Raw genomic sequence first — 15,933 nt, 5'->3', positions numbered from 1 at the left:
CTCTGTAACGGTCCAAATCGGCGGCAGTGAGAATTAACATTTGGTCTATAAAGTATTGGAGAACGCAGCTCTGTAACGGTCCATATCGGCGGCAGTGAGAATTAACATTTGGTCTATAAAGTATTGGAGAACGCATCTCTGTAACGGTCCAAATCGGCGGCAGTAAGAATTAACATTTGGTCTATAAAGTATTGCAGAACGCAGCTCTGTAACGGTTCATATCGGCGGCAGTGAGAATTAACGTTTGGTCTATAAAGTATTGCAGAACGCAGCTCTGTAACGGTCCATATCGGCGGCAGTGAGAAATAACGTTTGGTCTATAAAGTATTGCAGAACGCAGCTCTGTAACGGTCCATATCAGCGGCAGTGAGAAATAACATTTGGTCTATAAAGTATTGCAGAACGCAGCTCTGTAACGGTCCATATCAGCGGCAGTGAGAATTAACGTTTGGTCTATAAAGTATTGCAGAACGCAGCTCTGTAACGGTCCATATCAGCGGCAGTGAGAATTAACGTTTGGTCTATAAAGTATTGCAGAACGCAGCTCTGTAACGGTCCATATCGGCGGCAGTGAGAATTAACGTTTGGTCTATAAAGTATTGCAGAACGCAGCTCTGTAACGGTCAATATCGGCGGCAGTGAGAATTAACGTTTGGTCTATAAAGTATTGCAGAAAGCAGCTCTTGTAACGGTCCATATCGGCGGCAGTGAGAATTAACGTTTGGTCTATAAAGTATTGCAGAACGCAGCTCTATAACGGTCCATATCGGCGGCAGTGAGAATTAACGTTTGGTCTATAAAGTATTGCAGAACGCAGCTCTGTAACGGTCCATATCGGTGGCAGTGAGAAATAACGTTTGGTCTATAAAGTATTGCAGAACGCAGCTCTGTAATGGTCCATATCGGCGGCAGTGAGAATTAACATTTGGTCTATAAAGTATTGCAGAACGCAGCTCTGTAACGGTCCATATCGGCGGCAGTGAGAATTAACATTTGGTCTATAAAGTATTGGAGAACGCAGCTCTGTAACGGTCCATATCGGCGGCAGTGAGAATTAACGTTTGGTCTATAAAGTATTGCAGAACGCAGCTCTGTAACGGTCCATATCGGCGGCAGTGAGAATTAACATTTGGTCTATAAAGTATTGCAGAACGCAGCTCTGTAACGGTCCATATCGGCGGCAGTGAGAATTAACATTTGGTCTATAAAGTATTGCAGAACGCAGCTCTGTAACGGTCCATATCGGCGGCAGTGAGAATTAACGTTTGGTCTACAGGGAGTGCAGAATTATTAGGCAAATGAGTATTTTGACCACATCATCCTCTTTATGCATGTTGTCTTACTCCAAGCTGTATAGGCTCGAAAGCCTACTACCAATTAAGCATATTAGGTGATGTGCATCTCTGTAATGAGAAGGGGTGTGGTCTAATGACATCAACACCCTATATCAGGTGTGCATAATTATTAGGCAACTTCCTTTCCTTTGGCAAAATGGGTCAAAAGAAGGACTTGACAGGCTCAGAAAAGTCAAAAATAGTGAGATATCTTGCAGAGGGATGCAGCACTCTTAAAATTGCAAAGCTTCTGAAGCGTGATCATCAAACAATCAAGCGTTTCATTCAAAATAGTCAACAGGGTCGCAAGAAGCGTGTGGAGAAACCAAGGCGCAAAATAACTGCCCATGAACTGAGAAAAGTCAAGCGTGCAGCTGCCAAGATGCCACTTGCCACCAGTTTGGCCATATTTCAGAGCTGCAACATCACTGGAGTGCCCAAAAGCACAAGGTGTGCAATACTCAGAGACATGGCCAAGGTAAGAAAGGCTGAAAGACGACCACCACTGAACAAGACACACAAGCTGAAACGTCAAGACTGGGCCAAGAAATATCTCAAGACTGATTTTTCTAAGGTTTTATGGACTGATGAAATGAGAGTGAGTCTTGATGGGCCAGATGGATGGATTGGTAAAGGGCAGAGAGCTCCAGTCCGACTCAGACGCCAGCAAGGTGGAGGTGGAGTACTGGTTTGGGCTGGTATCATCAAAGATGAGCTTGTGGGGCCTTTTCGGGCTGAGGATGGAGTCAAGCTCAACTCCCAGTCCTACTGCCAGTTTCTGGAAGACACCTTCTTCAAGCAGTGGTACAGGAAGAAGTCTGCATCCTTCAAGAAAAACATGATTTTCATGCAGGACAATGCTCCATCACACGTGTCCAAGTACTCCACAGCGTGGCTGGCAAGAAAGGGTATAAAAGAAGAAAATCTAATGACATGGCCTCCTTGTTCACCTGATCTGAACCCCATTGAGAACCTGTGGTCCATCATCAAATGTGAGATTTACAAGGAGGGAAAACAGTACACCTCTCTGAACAGTGTCTGGGAGGCTGTGGTTGCTGCTGCACGTAATGTTGATGGTGAACAGATCAAAACATTGACAGAATCCATGGATGGCAGGCTTTTGAGTGTCCTTGCAAAGAAAGGTAGCTATATTGGTCACTGATTTGTTTTTGTTATGTTTTTGAATGTCAGAAATGTATATTTGTGAATGTTGAGATGTTATATTGGTTTCACTGGTAAAAATAAATAATTGAAATGGGTATATATTTGTTTTTTGTTAAGTTGCCTAATAATTATGCACAGTAATAGTCACCTGCACACACAGATATCCCCCTAAAATAGCTATAACTAAAAACAAACTAAAAACTACTTCCAAAAATATTCAGCTTTGATATTAATGAGTTTTTTGGGTTCATTGAGAACGTGGTTGTTGTTCAATAATAAAATGAATCCTCAAAAATACAACTTGCCTAATAATTCTGCACTCCCTGTATAAAGTATTGCAGAACGTAGCTCTGTAACGGTCCAAATCGGCGGCAGTGAGAATTAACGTTTGGTCTATAAAGTATTGCAGAACGCAGCTCTGTAACGGTCAATATCGGCGGCAGTGAGAATTAACATTTGGTCTATAAAGTATTGCAGAACGCAGCTCTGTAACGGTCCATATCGGCGGCAGTGAGAATTAACATTTGGTCTATAAAGTATTGCATAACGCAGCTCTTGTAACGGTCCATATCAGCGGCAGTGAGAATTAACATTTGGTCTATAAAGTATTGCAGAACGCAGCTCTGTAACGGTCCATATCGGCGGCAGTGAGAATTAACGTTTGGTCTATAAAGTATTGAAGAACGCAGCTCTGTAACGGTCCATATCGGCGGCAGTGAGAATTAACGTTTGGTCTATAAAGTATTGCAGAACGCAGCTCTATAACGGTCCATATCGGCGGCAGTGAGAATTAACATTTGGTCTATAAAGTATTGCAGAACGCAGCTCTGTAACGGTCAATATCGGCGGCAGTGAGAATTAACATTTGGTCTATAAAGTATTGCAGAACGCAGCTCTGTAACAGTCCATATCGGCGGCAGTGAGAATTAACGTTTGGTCTATAAAGTATTGCAGAACGCAGCTCTGTAACGGTCCATATCGGCGGCAGTGAGAAATAACGTTTGGTCTATAAAGTATTGCATAACGCAGCTCTTGTAACGGTCCATATCGGCGGCAGTGAGAATTAACATTTGGTCTATAAAGTATTGCAGAACGCAGCTCTGTAACGGTCCATATCGGCGGCAGTGAGAATTAACGTTTGGTCTATAAAGTATTGGAGAACGCAGCTCTGTAACGGTCCATTTCGGCGGCAGTGAGAATTAACGTTTGGTCTATAAAGTATTGCAGAACGCAGCTCTATAACGGTCCATATCGGCGGCAGTGAGAATTAACATTTGGTCTATAAAGTATTGCAGAACGCAGCTCTGTAACGGTCAATATCGGCGGCAGTGAGAATTAACATTTGGTCTATAAAGTATTGCAGAACGCAGCTCTGTAACGGTCCATATCGGTGGCAGTGAGAATTAACGTTTGGTCTATAAAGTATTGCAGAACGCAGCTCTGTAACGGTCCATATCGGCGGCAGTGAGAATTAACGTTTGGTCTATAAAGTATTGCAGAACGCAGCTCTGTAACGGTCCATATCGGCGGCAGTGAGAATTAACGTTTGGTCTATAAAGTATTGCAGAACGCAGCTCTGTAACGGTTCATATCGGCGGCAGTGAGAATTAACGTTTGGTCTATAAAGTATTGCAGAACGCAGCTCTGTAACGGTCCATATCGGCGGCAGTGAGAAATAACGTTTGGTCTATAAAGTATTGCAGAACGCAGCTCTGTAACGGTCCATATCAGCGGCAGTGAGAAATAACATTTGGTCTATAAAGTATTGCAGAACGCAGCTCTGTAACGGTCCATATCAGCGGCAGTGAGAATTAACGTTTGGTCTATAAAGTATTGCAGAACGCAGCTCTGTAACGGTCCATATCAGCGGCAGTGAGAATTAACGTTTGGTCTATAAAGTATTGCAGAACGCAGCTCTGTAACGGTCCATATCGGCGGCAGTGAGAATTAACGTTTGGTCTATAAAGTATTGCAGAACGCAGCTCTGTAACGGTCAATATCGGCGGCAGTGAGAATTAACGTTTGGTCTATAAAGTATTGCAGAAAGCAGCTCTTGTAACGGTCCATATCGGCGGCAGTGAGAATTAACGTTTGGTCTATAAAGTATTGCAGAACGCAGCTCTATAACGGTCCATATCGGCGGCAGTGAGAATTAACGTTTGGTCTATAAAGTATTGCAGAACGCAGCTCTGTAACGGTCCATATCGGTGGCAGTGAGAAATAACGTTTGGTCTATAAAGTATTGCAGAACGCAGCTCTGTAACGGTCCATATCGGCGGCAGTGAGAATTAACATTTGGTCTATAAAGTATTGCAGAACGCAGCTCTGTAACGGTCCATATCGGCGGCAGTGAGAATTAACATTTGGTCTATAAAGTATTGGAGAACGCAGCTCTGTAACGGTCCATATCGGCGGCAGTGAGAATTAACGTTTGGTCTATAAAGTATTGCAGAACGCAGCTCTGTAACGGTCCATATCGGCGGCAGTGAGAATTAACGTTTGGTCTACAGGGAGTGCAGAATTATTAGGCAAATGAGTATTTTGACCACATCATCCTCTTTATGCATGTTGTCTTACTCCAAGCTGTATAGGCTCGAAAGCCTACTACCAATTAAGCATATTAGGTGATGTGCATCTCTGTAATGAGAAGGGGTGTGGTCTAATGACATCAACACCCTATATCAGGTGTGCATAATTATTAGGCAACTTCCTTTCCTTTGGCAAAATGGGTCAAAAGAAGGACTTGACAGGCTCAGAAAAGTCAAAAATAGTGAGATATCTTGCAGAGGGATGCAGCACTCTTAAAATTGCAAAGCTTCTGAAGCGTGATCATCAAACAATCAAGCGTTTCATTCAAAATAGTCAACAGGGTCGCAAGAAGCGTGTGGAGAAACCAAGGCGCAAAATAACTGCCCATGAACTGAGAAAAGTCAAGCGTGCAGCTGCCAAGATGCCACTTGCCACCAGTTTGGCCATATTTCAGAGCTGCAACATCACTGGAGTGCCCAAAAGCACAAGGTGTGCAATACTCAGAGACATGGCCAAGGTAAGAAAGGCTGAAAGACGACCACCACTGAACAAGACACACAAGCTGAAACGTCAAGACTGGGCCAAGAAATATCTCAAGACTGATTTTTCTAAGGTTTTATGGACTGATGAAATGAGAGTGAGTCTTGATGGGCCAGATGGATGGATTGGTAAAGGGCAGAGAGCTCCAGTCCGACTCAGACGCCAGCAAGGTGGAGGTGGAGTACTGGTTTGGGCTGGTATCATCAAAGATGAGCTTGTGGGGCCTTTTCGGGCTGAGGATGGAGTCAAGCTCAACTCCCAGTCCTACTGCCAGTTTCTGGAAGACACCTTCTTCAAGCAGTGGTACAGGAAGAAGTCTGCATCCTTCAAGAAAAACATGATTTTCATGCAGGACAATGCTCCATCACACGTGTCCAAGTACTCCACAGCGTGGCTGGCAAGAAAGGGTATAAAAGAAGAAAATCTAATGACATGGCCTCCTTGTTCACCTGATCTGAACCCCATTGAGAACCTGTGGTCCATCATCAAATGTGAGATTTACAAGGAGGGAAAACAGTACACCTCTCTGAACAGTGTCTGGGAGGCTGTGGTTGCTGCTGCACGTAATGTTGATGGTGAACAGATCAAAACATTGACAGAATCCATGGATGGCAGGCTTTTGAGTGTCCTTGCAAAGAAAGGTAGCTATATTGGTCACTGATTTGTTTTTGTTATGTTTTTGAATGTCAGAAATGTATATTTGTGAATGTTGAGATGTTATATTGGTTTCACTGGTAAAAATAAATAATTGAAATGGGTATATATTTGTTTTTTGTTAAGTTGCCTAATAATTATGCACAGTAATAGTCACCTGCACACACAGATATCCCCCTAAAATAGCTATAACTAAAAACAAACTAAAAACTACTTCCAAAAATATTCAGCTTTGATATTAATGAGTTTTTTGGGTTCATTGAGAACGTGGTTGTTGTTCAATAATAAAATGAATCCTCAAAAATACAACTTGCCTAATAATTCTGCACTCCCTGTATAAAGTATTGCAGAACGTAGCTCTGTAACGGTCCAAATCGGCGGCAGTGAGAATTAACGTTTGGTCTATAAAGTATTGCAGAACGCAGCTCTGTAACGGTCAATATCGGCGGCAGTGAGAATTAACATTTGGTCTATAAAGTATTGCAGAACGCAGCTCTGTAACGGTCCATATCGGCGGCAGTGAGAATTAACATTTGGTCTATAAAGTATTGCATAACGCAGCTCTTGTAACGGTCCATATCGGCGGCAGTGAGAATTAACATTTGGTCTATAAAGTATTGCAGAACGCAGCTCTGTAACGGTCCATATCGGCGGCAGTGAGAATTAACGTTTGGTCTATAAAGTATTGGAGAACGCAGCTCTGTAACGGTCCATATCGGCGGCAGTGAGAATTAACGTTTGGTCTATAAAGTATTGCAGAACGCAGCTCTATAACGGTCCATATCGGCGGCAGTGAGAATTAACATTTGGTCTATAAAGTATTGCAGAACGCAGCTCTGTAACGGTCAATATCGGCGGCAGTGAGAATTAACATTTGGTCTATAAAGTATTGCAGAACGCAGCTCTGTAACGGTCCATATCGGCGGCAGTGAGAATTAACATTTGGTCTATAAAGTATTGCAGAACGCAGCTCTGTAACAGTCCATATCGGCGGCAGTGAGAATTAACGTTTGGTCTATAAAGTATTGGAGAACGCAGCTCTGTAACGGTCCATATCGGCGGCAGTGAGAATTAACGTTTGGTCTATAAAGTATTGCAGAACGCAGCTCTATAACGGTCCATATCGGCGGCAGTGAGAATTAACATTTGGTCTATAAAGTATTGGAGAACGCAGCTCTGTAACGGTCCATATCGGCGGCAGTGAGAATTAACGTTTGGTCTATAAAGTATTGCAGAACGCAGCTCTATAACGGTCCATATCGGCGGCAGTGAGAATTAACATTTGGTCTATAAAGTATTGCAGAACGCAGCTCTATAACGGTCCATATCGGCGGCAGTGAGAAATAACATTTGGTCTATAAAGTATTGCAGAACGCAGCTCTATAACGGTCCATATCGGTGGCAGTGAGAATTAACGTTTGGTCTATAAAGTATTGCAGAACGCAGCTCTGTAACGGTCCATATCGGCGACAGTGAGAATTAACGTTTGGTCTATAAAGTATTGCAGAACGCAGCTCTGTAACGGTCCATATCGGCGACAGTGAGAATTAACGTTTGGTCTATAAAGTATTGCAGAACGCAGCTCTTGTAACGGTCCATATCGGCGGCAGTGAGAATTAACGTTTGGTCTATAAAGTATTGCAGAACGCAGCTCTGTAACGGTCCATATCGGCGGCAGTGAGAATTAACGTTTGGTCTATAAAGTATTGCAGAACGCAGTTCTGTAACGGTCCATATCGGCGGCAGTGAGAATTAACGTTTGGTCTATAAAGTATTGCAGAACGCAGCTCTGTAACGGTCCATATCGGCGGCAGTGAGAATTAACGTTTGGTCTATAAAGTATTGCAGAACGCAGCTCTTGTAACGGTCCATATCGGCGGCAGTGAGAATTAACATTTGGTCTATAAAGTATTGCAGAACGCAGCTCTGTAACGGTCCATATCGGCGGCAGTGAGAATTAACATTTGGTCTATAAAGTATTGCAGAACGCAGCTCTGTAACGGTCCATATCGGCGGCAGTGAGAATTAACGTTTGGTCTATAAAGTATTGGAGAACGCAGCTCTGTAACGGTCCATATCGGCGGCAGTGAGAATTAACATTTGGTCTATAAAGTATTGCAGAACGCAGCTCTGTAACGGTCCATATCGGCGGCAGTGAGAATTAACGTTTGGTCTATAAAGTATTGCAGAACGCAGCTCTGTAACGGTCCATATCGGCGGCAGTGAGAATTAACGTTTGGTCTATAAAGTATTGGAGAACGCAGCTCTGTAACGGTCCATATCGGCGGCAGTGAGAATTAACGTTTGGTCTATAAAGTATTGCAGAACGCAGCTCTGTAACGGTCCATATCGGCGGCAGTGAGAATTAACGTTTGGTCTATAAAGTATTGGAGAACGCAGCTCTGTAACGGTCCATATCGGCGGCAGTGAGAATTAACGTTTGGTCTATAAAGTATTGCAGAACGCAGCTCTGTAACGGTCCATATCGGCGGCAGTGAGAATTAACGTTTGGTCTATAAAGTATTGGAGAACGCAGCTCTGTAACGGTCCATATCGGCGGCAGTGAGAATTAACGTTTGGTCTATAAAGTATTGCAGAACGCAGCTCTGTAACGGTCCATATCGGCGGCAGTGAGAATTAACGTTTGGTCTATAAAGTATTGCAGAACGCAGCTCTGTAACGGTCCATATCGGCGGCAGTGAGAATTAACGTTTGGTCTATAAAGTATTGGAGAACGCAGCTCTGTAACGGTCCATATCGGCGGCAGTGAGAATTAACGTTTGGTCTATAAAGTATTGGAGAACGCAGCTCTGTAACGGTCCATATCGGCGGCAGTGAGAATTAACATTTGGTCTATAAAGTATTGCAGAACGCAGCTCTGTAACGGTCCATATCGGCGGCAGTGAGAATTAACGTTTGGTCTATAAAGTATTGCAGAACGCAGCTCTGTAACGGTCCATATCGGCGGCAGTGAGAATTAACGTTTGGTCTATAAAGTATTGGAGAACGCAGCTCTGTAACGGTCCATATCGGCGGCAGTGAGAATTAACGTTTGGTCTATAAAGTATTGCAGAACGCAGCTCTGTAACGGTCCATATCGGCGGCAGTGAGAATTAACGTTTGGTCTATAAAGTATTGCAGAACGCAGCTCTGTAACGGTCCATATCGGCGGCAGTGAGAATTAACATTTGGTCTATAAAGTATTGCAGAACGCAGCTCTGTAACGGTCCATATCGGCGGCAGTGAGAATTAACGTTTGGTCTATAAAGTATTGGAGAACGCAGCTCTGTAACGGTCCATATCGGCGGCAGTGAGAATTAACGTTTGGTCTATAAAGTATTGGAGAACGCAGCTCTGTAACGGTCCATATCGGCGGCAGTGAGAATTAACGTTTGGTCTATAAAGTATTGGAGAACGCAGCTCTGTAACGGTCCATATCGGCGGCAGTGAGAATTAACGTTTGGTCTATAAAGTATTGCAGAACGCAGCTCTGTAACGGTCCATATCGGCGGCAGTGAGAATTAACGTTTGGTCTATAAAGTATTGGAGAACGCAGCTCTGTAACGGTCCATATCGGCGGCAGTGAGAATTAACATTTGGTCTATAAAGTATTGGAGAACGCAGCTCTGTAACGGTCCATATCGGCGGCAGTGAGAATTAACGTTTGGTCTATAAGTATTGCAGAACGCAGCTCTGTAACGGTCCATATCGGCGGCAGTGAGAATTAACGTTTGGTCTATAAAGTATTGCAGAACGCAGCTCTGTAACGGTTCATATCGGCGGCAGTGAGAATTAACGTTTGGTCTATAAAGTATTGGAGAACTCAGCTCTGTAACGGTCCATATCGGCGGCAGTGAGAATTAACGTTTGGTCTATAAAGTATTGGAGAACGCAGCTCTGTAACGGTCCATATCGGCGGCAGTGAGAATTAACGTTTGGTCTATAAAGTATTGCAGAACGCAGCTCTGTAACGGTCAATATCGGCGGCAGTGAGAATTAACGTTTGGTCTATAAAGTATTGCAGAACGCAGCTCTGTAACGGTCCATATCGGCGGCAGTGAGAATTAACGTTTGGTCTATAAAGTATTGCAGAACGTAGCTCTGTAACGGTCCATATCGGCGGCAGTGAGAATTAACGTTTGGTCTATAAAGTATTGCAGAACGCAGCTCTGTAACGGTCCATATCGGCGGCAGTGAGAATTAACGTTTGGTCTATAAAGTATTGCAGAACGCAGCTCTGTAACGGTCAATATCGGCGGCAGTGAGAATTAACGTTTGGTCTATAAAGTATTGCAGAACGCAGCTCTGTAACGGTCCATATCGGCGGCAGTGAGAAATAACGTTTGGTCTATAAAGTATTGCAGAAAGTAGCATGCAGTGGCATTAGTGAGCCTCAAGCTACCTCAAAGTGCACCACGAACACCTTGACTCTAGGACGGTAATAGAATAAATGTAGGTTTTATGTACACATTTTATTTATTTTGTTGAGTGCGGACTTTAAAAATTATGATTCCCAAAATTGCAGCAATTAATTAAAACTATTAAGTCTGCCTAGAAGTGTTTATGGGGTGCAACTCTCTACTAAAGCTACAAGTATATGTGACTCGATAAAGGCAAACACTGTATGTGTGCCCTCGATATTCTTCTCTTATTAAAGTCATCCAGAAACTAGAAAAGGTTAAGAACAACCGACAAAGCTCTATGTGCGTAGAGACGAACCTGAATCGAGAAACTTAAACTGACATGTAAATAAAAAACAAAAAACTTCAACTAAACTGAAAAAGAGAACCGCACTTCAAACGAAATAAAAACACAACAAAACAAACAAAAAAACTAAAACCCTATTGTTGTGTGAAATATACAATAAAAGGAAAATTAGATTCCTCTTTGTCAGCTGTTTGTTGAAAAGTGATAAAGTGAATAGATTACAGCACTGTAACTAGGGGTGGGAGCCCTAAACGCATGAAAATCAATAAATGGAATATGGTAAAACACCAAAGAACAAATAATTCCTAAAATATAGCTTTTATTAGGTATAATTAAAAATATCCCAACAGGGACATATTAAAGTACCTCGAGTATGTGTATACTCCAAGCTAGTAGGAGGATATACATGTGAAAAAAAGAGACACATTATTCTAAAAAGGTAAAATAAATGTAGTACTGGCTAATTTCTCCTAGGGGGCAGCGGTGCTACAAGTGACTAATTTGTAAAGGGATTCCTGACAGATATCAGTGTTACAATGTAACTGGTTCATTTTGAAAAAAAAAATGGTTTGGAAATAGCAAAGTGCTACTGGTATTTATTGCTCTATAACTTGCAAAAAAAGCTAAGAACATGTTAACATTGGGTATTTCTAAACTCAGGACAAAATTTTGAAACTATTTAGCACGGGTGTTTTTTGTCGGTTGAAGATGCGTAACAGATTTTGGGGGTCAAAGTCAGAAAAAGTGTGTTTTAAAAAAAATTTTTTTTTAAAATAATATAATTGTTTTTTATTGTAAATTATATGATATGATAAATTGGTATTTTTAGAAAGACCATTTAATGGCGAGAAAAACGGTATATAATATGTGTGGGTACAGTAAATGAGTAAGAGGAAAATTACAGCTAAACACAAACACCACAGAAATGTAAAAAGACCCCTGGTCCTTAACGGTGTAGCGGAGAGCCGATCTTGCACAGCTATTCTCCACTAGAGATTCCAGTGAGGCTCAGGAACAAGGTGATGTTAAGTCCATAGGCAAGGTTTCCAGCAGGTAAAGTAATACAGCAGTATCCCCATCGCAATCCCAATAACTGGACGACACACAGTTTCAGGAGTAGACTGACAAGCTTTATTCCACAGTTCCTTATAAAGCCCTCTCCCATGCAAGGGAGGAGGTTCTATCACTTAAGACATTATCCAATCTCCAAGTAGTAACCTCCCACAGATCTCCTCCCCTCCTCTAGCATCATAATCCCCTTATTGTGTACAAAGTTTTCCCCGAGTTTTGGATGTACCCTAAATACTTGGGGTACATCCACAAATCCAACATCCCCAGATAGCTCTATTCTGGGGGACCAACATACTTAAAAATTAGCCCATTCGGATGAATGGTTCGTGAGATATGGGGTTCCAAAGATTTGACCGACCGCATGGGTAAAGTATCCGAAAACAGTTCCATGCATTTTGGCCCTGCGGTCGGTCACAAACAAGGGAATGAAAACAGGCGAATTGCCTGTGTTATAGAGCCTGGAGAGGGTTTGAATGAATTCCCTTGTTTATGGGGCTCTTTCTACCGAACGGCGGGTCATTCGGTAGTTTCCATACGAATTTCTGGAAGTATGGAGGTCTCAGCGGTGTTTGCCTAGTCAAGTGTCCGATTTTAGTTCCAGACACTCGACGGCAAAACACCGCTGTTCGGTAGTTTAAGATGGCCGCCGCCACGTGTTTGTTTCCCGAATGGCGGCCACCCAGAGGACAAAGACCACACTGCACTGATTGCCAATTACCTGTTTGCAACATTGTTGCAAACGGTAATTGGAGGCACACTCATTCCTGGGTGGTCTGGTTGTTCGGTAGTTTCATTCCCTTGTTTTATTTGAATGATTCTACCGAACAACTAGAGGAATACAATTCTTTACATACATTTAACTGTCATTATACCCGGATACCATGCTTTCTATACATGTACATACACATTAAACCAGCCATATGACCAAATACACTTATTCTCATACATGTCGTGGGACAGCCCGGTACCAATCCGCTACAAACGGTAAGTTGAAAAATGGTCTGGTCACTAAGCGGATCATCACGTAAGCCGCATCATTAAGCTATGGTTGTTTTGATTATAGTGTTCCCTTAAACATCAATTGATACACCAAAACACACTGGCATGTTCTAAATTCTAACCAGTCTAACATTGTCATACCTTCCGATCCAGTCGTTCATATTTACAGAGAGAATTGTACATAAGCTCATCTGTCACTATTTACTATATAGTGCAAAGAGAATGCAGGAAATGAATATCAAATTGCTATACACTTTTGTTTGCATTATCTCACAATGCTATCCTACACCTTGCAGCTAGTGTTATTCAGGGTGTGGCCAGAGCCTCAAGTCATGTTACTGGAGAAATCCCCCATCTCCCAGTATTGGTCAGTATGGTTAGAGGCCCACGCCAGCCAGGTATCATTCTGACTCATTATATCACAAATCTAGAGAGAAGCTCCCCAGCTCCCGGTATTGGTCGATATAGTTATAGACCCACGCCAGCCAGGTGTCATTCTAACTCATTATATCACAAATCTAGAGAGAAGCCCCCCATTTCCCAGTATTGGTCAGTATGGTTAGAGGCCCACGCCAGCCAGGTGTCATTCTAACTCATTATATCTCAGATCTAGACAGAAGCTCCCCAGCTCCCAGTATTGGTCGGTGTAGTTATAGACCCACGCCAGCCAGGTGTCATTCTGACTCATTATATCACAAATCTAGAGAGAAGCCCCCATCTCCTAGTATTGGTTGGTATAGTTATAGGCCGGTGCCTATTGAAATCCCGAGCGCGCAGCCCAGACACCCCATCGGCAGTAAGGGAGAGACCCCAGGCACTTCATCTACCACATGGCAGTACACCTGAGAAGGAACTACTAGGATCCACAACAAGAGGACATAGTCTTAAATTAGAGGGACAAAGGTTTAAAAATAATATCAGGAAGTATTACTTTACTGAGAGGGTAGTGGATGCATGGAATAGCCTTCCAGCTGAAGTAGTAGAGGTTAACACAGTAAAGGAGATTAAGCATGCGTGGGATAGGCATAAGGCTATCCTAACTATAAGATAAGGCCAGGGACTACTGAAAGTATTTAGAAAACTGGGCAGACTAGATGGGCCGAATGGTTCTTATCTGCCGTCACATTCTATGTTTCTATCTGCATATGAAGAAAAGGCTACTCACCTATAGGCTTGATTAAGCCATTACACTTACCAAAGTTCATCCAGGACTTTGTTCATCAGCTAGAGTGGTGAAATCAATCCAATGCCATCCACCAGTTGATACTTATTTTTTGCTATCTTTAGTGTGTGCACACTGGGACTGTATATACATTTTTTCCATATTTTGCCATTATTTTTTGAATTTTACTTTATTTTTTAATCTTTTAAATTTTTTTTCAGATTTTGCCAACATTTTTCTGCCAAATTGATAACCATTGTAAATTACACATTGGGCTCTCATCCATTTAGTGTGTATTTACACCATTACTACTGACACAGTGCCAGATCCGATTGGGGTAATTTTTTTTTTTAAACTTGTGGTGTTTAGGTACCTAAACACCCTTGATAAAGGCATCCAGGAGGTGCCGAAAAGTTGGGGGGTTCTTTGTATTCGTGTTTCTGCCCTATCAGGTTGTGGAATTGTGGTAAATATTTGCTGTAGATTTTTTGTTTAGCCTATTTACTATCACTTTATTTGTGTTCTATTTATATCATACTTGTAAATCAGATATTTGCTTATCAAACCAAGATTTTAATTCTGTATGCTTTTTTGGTGTGCATTCTCTATTCGTGTATGTACTGATTGTTTTGGTATTTGAGGGAATACCATTTGTGAATAGCACCCAAGCGTTTTTTGTTTACATTATATAGTCTCTCCATACTTTGTATACTATATATCACCTAGGTGTTACCTGGTTGAGATTATATAGGTAAAAGGCAATAAGATATTTACTACACATCAAACGTTGCCATGATTCTATATTCCATATTGATTTAAATAAATACTTTGCTGAAAATTGGCAATTAAATACTTTTTGCTTGAAAAACACATATTTGAGTGCGGTATCATATGTTTTAGTATATATATTGAAGGTAACAATTGTGGGCTACCTTGATACCAAGCACTGTTTAAGGATAGAGGAGTGCATGTACATATTGCATCTCTTAAGGTGTCATTCTAACTCATTATATCTCAGATCTCCCATGGTCGGTATGGTATAGGCCCGCGCCAGCCAGTTGTCATTCTAACACATTATATCTCAGATTTAGAGAGAAGCCCCCCATCTCCTAGTATTGGTCGGTATGGTTATAGGCCCGCGCCAGCCTGGTGTCATTCTAACACATTATATCTCAGATTTAGAGAAGCCCCCCATCTCCCAGTATTGGTCGGTATGGTTATAGGCCCGCACCAGCCTGGTGTCATTCTAACTCATTATATCTCAGATTTAGAGAGAAGCCCCCATCTCCCAGTATTGGTCGGTATGGTTATAGGCCCGCGCCAGCCTGGTGTCATCCTAACTCATTATATCTCAGATTTAGAGAGAAGCTCCCCATCTCCTAGTATTGGTCAGTATGGTTATAGGCCCGCGCCAGCCAGGTGTCATTCTAACTCAATATATCTCGGATCTAGAGAGAAGCTCCCCATCTCCTAGTATTGGTCGGTATGGTTATAGTCCCGCGCCAGCCTGGTGTCATTCTAACTCATTATATCTCGGATCTAGAGAGAAGCTCCCCATCTCCTAGTATGGGTGAAGTCTGTGTTGACACTTCATTGTCTGGAAACCTGGTTATAGTCCCGCGCCAGCCTGGTGTCATCCTAACTCATTATATCTCGGATCTAGAGAGAAGCCCCCCATCTCCTAGTATTGGTCGGTATGGTTATAGTCCCGCGCCAGCCAGGTGTCATTCTAACTCATTATATCTCGGATCTAGAGAGAAGCTCCCCTTTAAC

This window comes from Pelobates fuscus, chromosome 4 (assembly GCF_036172605.1).
Source record: "Pelobates fuscus isolate aPelFus1 chromosome 4, aPelFus1.pri, whole genome shotgun sequence".
NCBI classification, from domain to species: domain Eukaryota; kingdom Metazoa; phylum Chordata; class Amphibia; order Anura; family Pelobatidae; genus Pelobates; species Pelobates fuscus.
Note: the sequence above shows the minus strand (reverse complement) of the source record.